At 44.9% G+C, this 6,670-nt stretch overlaps 1 pseudogene across 1 annotated transcript in view; it reads right to left on the bottom strand.

Annotated features, from left to right (window-relative positions):
* Positions 1-3,457: 3,457 nt before the first annotated feature.
* LOC308289430 (ARF GTPase-activating protein GIT1-like) overlaps positions 3,458-6,670 on the bottom strand; it is a 37,963-nt pseudogene continuing 34,750 nt past the window's right edge. Inside the window, exons 13-14 of the transcript XR_013963350.1 lie at positions 5,925-5,988; positions 3,458-4,218 (exon numbers count right to left, since the gene is read on the bottom strand). The product of XR_013963350.1 is annotated as an ARF GTPase-activating protein GIT1-like (transcript). The remainder of the gene's footprint in view (positions 4,219-5,924; positions 5,989-6,670) is intronic.

Below are 6,670 nucleotides of genomic sequence, written 5' to 3'. Positions count from 1 at the left end.
TCATTCCTCCCCCGTCCAGAAGTTTGCTTTCTCTAGGAGGTATGAAAGCGATAACCACACCCCCAAGGCCCCAACTCATTTGATTGGTCGCGGCACTGTTAAGACCCGCCTGCGGAAGCTTGTGTTGGCTGAACCTATTCTGTCCCCCAGCGTACGTAACTCGGACGGCGCTGAGTCGGATTATGCGACCGCCGCAACGCTCAACACGGTGACTCCAACGAAAACAAGCGCTCTTTTTCCTCCTAGAGAAAGAAAACTACCCCCCCCCCCCCTCCCCCCGTCCACCCAGTGTGATGTCAGAGACCCCCCCCCCCCGACTGAGATGACTGTAGTGCTAAAGTCACATGCACTTCACGTGCACGCCAAGCCCCTCCCCTATGACTGCAGGCCGAAGTATGGATCCCATAGGCTGAAGGATGGATCCCATAGGCTGAAGGATGGATCCCATAGCCTGAAGTATGGATCCCATAGCCGGAAGACCAACTCGTCTAAACAAATATATAATGGACATAAATATGTGTGGAACGTAAACCGTAATGTTGTAGCAATAAAAATGAACATAAAACCTACGTTCATAAATATATAATGTTTCTGCTCTGGAACAATCAGGGCAACGACGACCAATCAAAAACTACTGGCCCTGTGTGTGTGTGTGTGTGTGTGTGTGTGTGTGTGTGTGTGTGTGTGTGTGTGTGTGTGTGTGAGTGAGTATGTGTGTGTGTGCGTTCAGACATCATAGGTTAGCCAGTCAAACGCTCCGTCATACAGTCTGGGGTAACTGTTTTTGACCGGACAAAGCCAGATGTCGGAGCGAACGCTCCTGTTCCACGAGAACCGCAGAAAAAGCTGCGTTTGATTTAATGTCGGGAGGCACAGCAGAACGAGACGTTTAGTTATAATGAGATGATTGTACTGGTTGTGAGATGATGTTCTGCAGATTAGAAACTAACGGTTTGGAGCTTCTAAAGGACCCCCCCTCCCCCCCCCCCCATCTCCCCTTTGGCACCTGTTCAACTCCTCCCCCCTGGTGGTGGCCAGGCGTAATTACCACATGACCAACAGATCAGTTGAAGACAAAACAAAAACAACTCGACTGTCAAAAAAGTAGAAATGTTGAGGACCGTTTTTTCACGGCGGGGAGGGAGAATAACGAGAGAAATAACATGAAAGGCTTCATATCCCAAGTGTACATATTGGTGTGCGTGCGCGTGTGTGCGTGTGTGTGTGTGTGTGTGTGTGTGTGTGTGTGTGTTGACCACAGTGTGCACACCTCTGGCCGCTCCCTATCGCACAGAGTAAAGAAAAACACAGTTAAATCATAATAATAATGACAATAAAAATCATAACAATACAAAAAAAAGTCATGATACACAATAACAATAAATCATAATTATTCCAGTGTTGTTGTTTTTTCTCTTTCCATTTAAATCAGTTCATAGTTTAGTTTAGTTTTCTCCCTCTGATTCAAGCAAAAAAATATCATAATATTTTTATTCTTTTTTTTTACGTATAAGAAGTCATTTAGAGGAGACCATGCCACGTCATGCTGCGTTAAGCCCCTCCCCCTCCCTTCCTCCTACAATATGGCGTCGCAAACTGAAAAACTAAAAACCATCCAATAATAAGCTCACAAACGTGTCGCGGACGTGAGATTCATGGATCTGCTCTGTTTGATTTTCTTGGGGGATCCGCGATGCCGTCGTGACAAGAAGCATAAATTAGGCTTTTTAAAACGTCCGTCCGTCCGTTCGCTCTGTCAGGACGGGCGGCCCGACCCCCGGAGGAAAGAGTCTTGTAGAAGAGACAGAGGGGGGGGGGGGACGGATACTGTAGTGCAGCTCAGTGGTTCTCAACCTTTTTTTTACATTTCAAGGAATCCCATTTTTGTACTTTTTATTTGTTTTTGTTCTTTTAATCTGCCTTTCACTCTTACTGTCGTCAGTGTTAAACCCAACTCCTGCCAGGGTGCAAATGCAACCAAAACAGTAGGGATGGTCCGATTAGGTTTTTTGGAACCGATCACCGAGCACCGTTCACAAAAGTTTGATCACCCGATCCCGATCAATCACCTATCCGATCAAGTTAATATTTATATTTTCTAAATGTTAATGTTTTAACTTTATTTCATTCATTCACTCATGAATTCATTTATATATTTGCCTTATAGTTATTTACCAGCATTACTATGTATTTATTATCATAGCAGTAACTAATTATTCCTTCAGCACTGTGGAAATCAATACCCCAAAATGGCCTCAAGTGGGCATACTGAACGGCTGGTTGATCGGATGCACCGATCCGATCCGATCGGTGAATTTACCTTTTGATCTAAACCACCGATTATCGCCGATCATGCTTTGATCGGCCCGATCCCATCCATTGCCGATTGATAGGTAACATCTCTACAAAACAGACCTTTATTTTATTTTTTGAACGGGATCTGTTTTGGTTTGTATTTGCACCCTCTCCAGTCCCTGTCTGTTTTCCAGTTAAAATAATAAAAGGTAAAATAAAACCTTTGTTTTCGCCACTAGGGGCAGCACCACCACCTCCTTTTAGTGTAGAAACAGGAAGTGTGTTTGGCTCCTCCTCCTCCTGCAACACTACAGGTTTAGAACAGAGGTGCTCCCCCCCCCCCCTTCCTCAGAGAGAGAGAGAGAGAGAGAGAGAGAGAGAAGGAGGGATGAATTCGGAGTGAGAGGAGTTCAAAGAGACGACCGACTGCACTGTTTTCATCCCACTCTGTAACGTCTCCTTTCAGCCACACGGAGGCGCTCAAGGAACAGGCTGCAGTTCTTCATTTTCCTTACAAATTTTCCGGTCTGGGAACCGCTATACGTAACTATACATGTTAAGATCAAAGTAAGGAAGGTCTGGGAACCGCTATACGTAACTATACATGTTAAGATCAAAGTAAGGAAGGCCAATTCACCTGAAAGACATCTAGGGACGTCTTACCTGGTTACCACGGTTACCAGGTAAGCAGAACCTGCTGTAGCGGCTGGTGAACAGAAACACTACATATCCCATCATGCAACTCGGCCACCAGCATCACAGAGTGTCCATTCTCCATTGACTCCTGTTCTATGCTGTTACATAAGATTTTAGTTACCGTTTGTGAACAAACTAAACTCTTTCCTGAATTTGTCAGAGTACACACATGTGCACACGGCTAGGCTTGTAGATCTGCTATTTGTTTTTTTGTCAGAAAACATAGGTTAGGATTTCCTTTATTTGTTCTTCTTAAAGGGCCAGTTCACCTCTGGGACAACCAGATCTTATTTTATTGTTGTTTGGGACACGATCGAGTTATGTTTTGTGTTCAATCTGTGTTTAGAGATATTTTAGTATTTCAGCATGAATGATGATGCATTTTGAATCATATGATTTAGTATTTCATGCTGAAATACTAAAATATCTCAAAACACAGATTGAACATTGTGTTGATCGTGTCCCACACAACAATAAAATAAGATCTGGTTGTCCCAGAGGTGAACTGGACCTTTAAATGGGCCTTGGCATCTAAACGGGTTCAGTTTCCTGCTTTTCCCTGAATATATCGTCCGACTGAATCTCTCTCTCTCTCTTCCATCCCTGCCATTCTCTCCATTCTGTCTCTCTTTCTCCGTCCTTCTCCCCCTCTCTCTCTCTCTCTCTCTCTCTCTCTCTGCACCATTCTCTCCCTCCATCAACAGTAATCTCTCTCTCTCTCTCTGGTCCAAATCATCCCTGCATGATCGCTTCTTCCTTCTTCCTCTCTTTTCCCCTTCTCCTCCTCCTCATCTTTTCCCCTTCTTCTCCTCCTCCTCTCTCTCCGCTGATCCAAACCTCTCATCCTCCCATCTCTCTGTCCTTGCTCACTGTTTTATTCTCCCTGGTGGTGATGGTGGTGTTGACCACCAGAGGTCACTGTTTCTTCTCCCTGGTGGTGATGGTGGTGTTGACCACCAGAGGTCACTGTTTCTTCTCCCTGGTGGTGATGGTGGTGTTGACCACCAGAGGTCACTGTTTCTTCTCCCGGGTGGTGATGGTGACCAGCTGCTTGGCGGCCTTAGCGATGTCGTAGGCACACTGGATGACCTGCTGGGTGAGCAGCTGGTAGTCCACGGGCGGCGCCGCGGGGTCCGAGGGCGCCGCCTTGCGGCACTCCACCTGCAGCCGCGACGCACTGGAGGCCAGCAGACGAAGAGAGGAGTGGACGGCGTCTAGAGCTGGACGCTGAAGAGAGAATACAATGTAACAACATGTTATTAAACAGAGCAGTGGACGGCGTCTAGAGCTGGACGCTGGAGGACACAATGTAACAAGTTATTAAACACAGAGAGAGAGAGAGACAATGTAACAACATGTTATTAAACACAGAGAGAGAGAGACAATGTAACAACATGTTATTAACTCATTGACTGCCAAGGCCCGAGTTTCCCGAGTTATTACAGTAGTCCCAGGCTGCCACAGCCCGAGTTTCCCGAGTTGGAAGCCATTTTGAAAAAAAAAAAAAAAAGATTTTTTTTTTCTTTTTTAAATTTTTTTTTATAAAAAAAATTCTAAAAATGCCTAAAATGTATTAGGCATGATCGCAATCGCGAAATTGCATGGTTAGCCCCATAACAAACACATCTTTCAAAATGGCAAAAATGGCTGTTTTGTCTGACTTTGAAGGCTTCTATCTCATGAATGCCTGAACGGATTTCCAAGCGGATTTTTTTGTTTGAAAGCTGTTAAAAAGTACTACACATATGGTGCATATATGGTGCATGGGCGTGCACGATCAGTGCACAAAAAATTGATCCGTGCACTAGAAATTTAGGAAGGTGGCAGTGTTTGTTTTGTCTGACTTTGAAGGCTTCTATCTCATGAATGCCTGAACGGATTTCCAAGCGTATTTTTTTGTTTGAAAGCTGTTAAAAAGTACTACACATATGATGCATATATGGTGCATGGGCGTGCACGATCCGTGCACTAAAAATTGATCCGTGCACTAGAAATCTAGGAACGTGGCATCCTGGTACTTGGCGGCCATCTTGAAAAGGGCATTCAATGAGTTAAAGGTGATACACCATGAAAATTCACTTTTCCTATTTTAAAACCTTTTTTGGGGTCCCACTAGCACCTTTTATCCTCACAAAGTCCCATTTCTGACCGTTGTGTCTTTCTCTGGTTTTGGGAAGGCGGAGGTTAAAAGCATCCCATGGGTTCTCAAAACAGGCTGTCCAGATTTGCTGCCGATTTTGACGCCATAAACGGATGTTTTTGAAGGGGGAGGGGGGGGGGCAGTTCAGGCCAAAAGGTGGTACTGCAGCTGAAAATGCTCTGAAAGCCATTCAAAAATGAGAGAGGCTCTCTATTCAGGAGTGGTAATTTAGCATCAAACCTTTTGAAAAACGTTTTTTGGGACATAAAAAATATGACATAAATACTTTTTAAATGCATGGTGTATCACCTTTAAACACAGAGAGAGAGACAATGTAACAACATGTTATTAAACACAGAGAGAGAGGAGGTCACAACAATAGGAGAGGAGGTCACAACGAGGTAAGTAAGCCTTGCAGAGCCATGAGGCCCAGAGGGCAGGAGTCCATCTCCTGTTTCTGTAGCGTGAGACAGCTCATCTGCACTGCCCAGGAGGCAGCCCAGCTCCTCATCCAGACATCTGTCATATCAAAACTTGACTATTGTAACTCTCTCCTCACTGGTCTCCCAGCATGTGCACTTAAACCTCTCCAACTGATCCAAAATGCCGCGGCACGACTGGTCTTCAACCAGCCAGAATTCTCACATGTCTCCCCCCTTCTCCCCTCTCTCTACTGGCTCCCGGTTGCGGCCCACACTGAATACAAAACACTAATGCTGACCTTCAAAGCAGCCAAAGCTTTGAAGGGGTCTTACCTTAGGGTACAGAGAAGGAGGAAGGGGGGGGGTCTTACCTTAGGGAACAGAGAAGCCATCTCAGTCACAGCAGAATGGATCTTCTCTGAACAAGGAACAAAGCTGTGGAGAACAATGAGAACACAATGTGTAGCGTTTATATCATCATTACTTATATGATGACGTTGAGGAGGGATTAGTAGGAAAGTGACCACGGCGGGTCCAGTTGTCAATGGGAAAGGAAATCAACTTCTCTTCTCTTCTCAGCAAAGCAAATGATTATGATTTGTTAAAAGGCTTGTGCCGTCAGCTTACCGGATTGGAATAGCAGCGCTCCGTGGTACTGTAAGTAAGCCAGCATTATTTCCTGGATTGTAAAATAAATCCATATCGTGTCTTATTTTCCGACGACCGAATCTATTAATTGATGTTGACGCTGCTGCCGCGAGGCAGATACGTGGTCTTTACTCAATCAGATGATTAGCTTTCATTTGCAAATAGAAACTTAGTAACATTCCCAGCTGTAATGTGTGCAACTTCTTGACCACAACAACAAACTACACGTGTGTTCCTGCCGACATCCCAGCCAATCACAGAGCCTGTTGCTATATGCGTCCTAGAACGTTCCATATGATTGGCCACTACTCCTCCATTGAAACAACTACAATAATATTGATGGCTTTCATGCATTTTTATTTAACGTCGTCCGATAGACCAGATGTTCGTCTCGTCTTCGTTGCGTCAACGAAAACACACATTCGTCTCGTCATATTTTTGTCAGACTTGTGTTTAGCTCGTCACGTTA

The sequence above is a fragment of the Nannobrachium achirus genome, assembly GCF_963921795.1.
Source record: "Nannobrachium achirus genome assembly, chromosome: 8".
Classification (NCBI taxonomy): domain Eukaryota; kingdom Metazoa; phylum Chordata; class Actinopteri; order Myctophiformes; family Myctophidae; genus Nannobrachium; species Nannobrachium achirus.
This window is presented reverse-complemented; position numbering and strand designations above follow the sequence as displayed.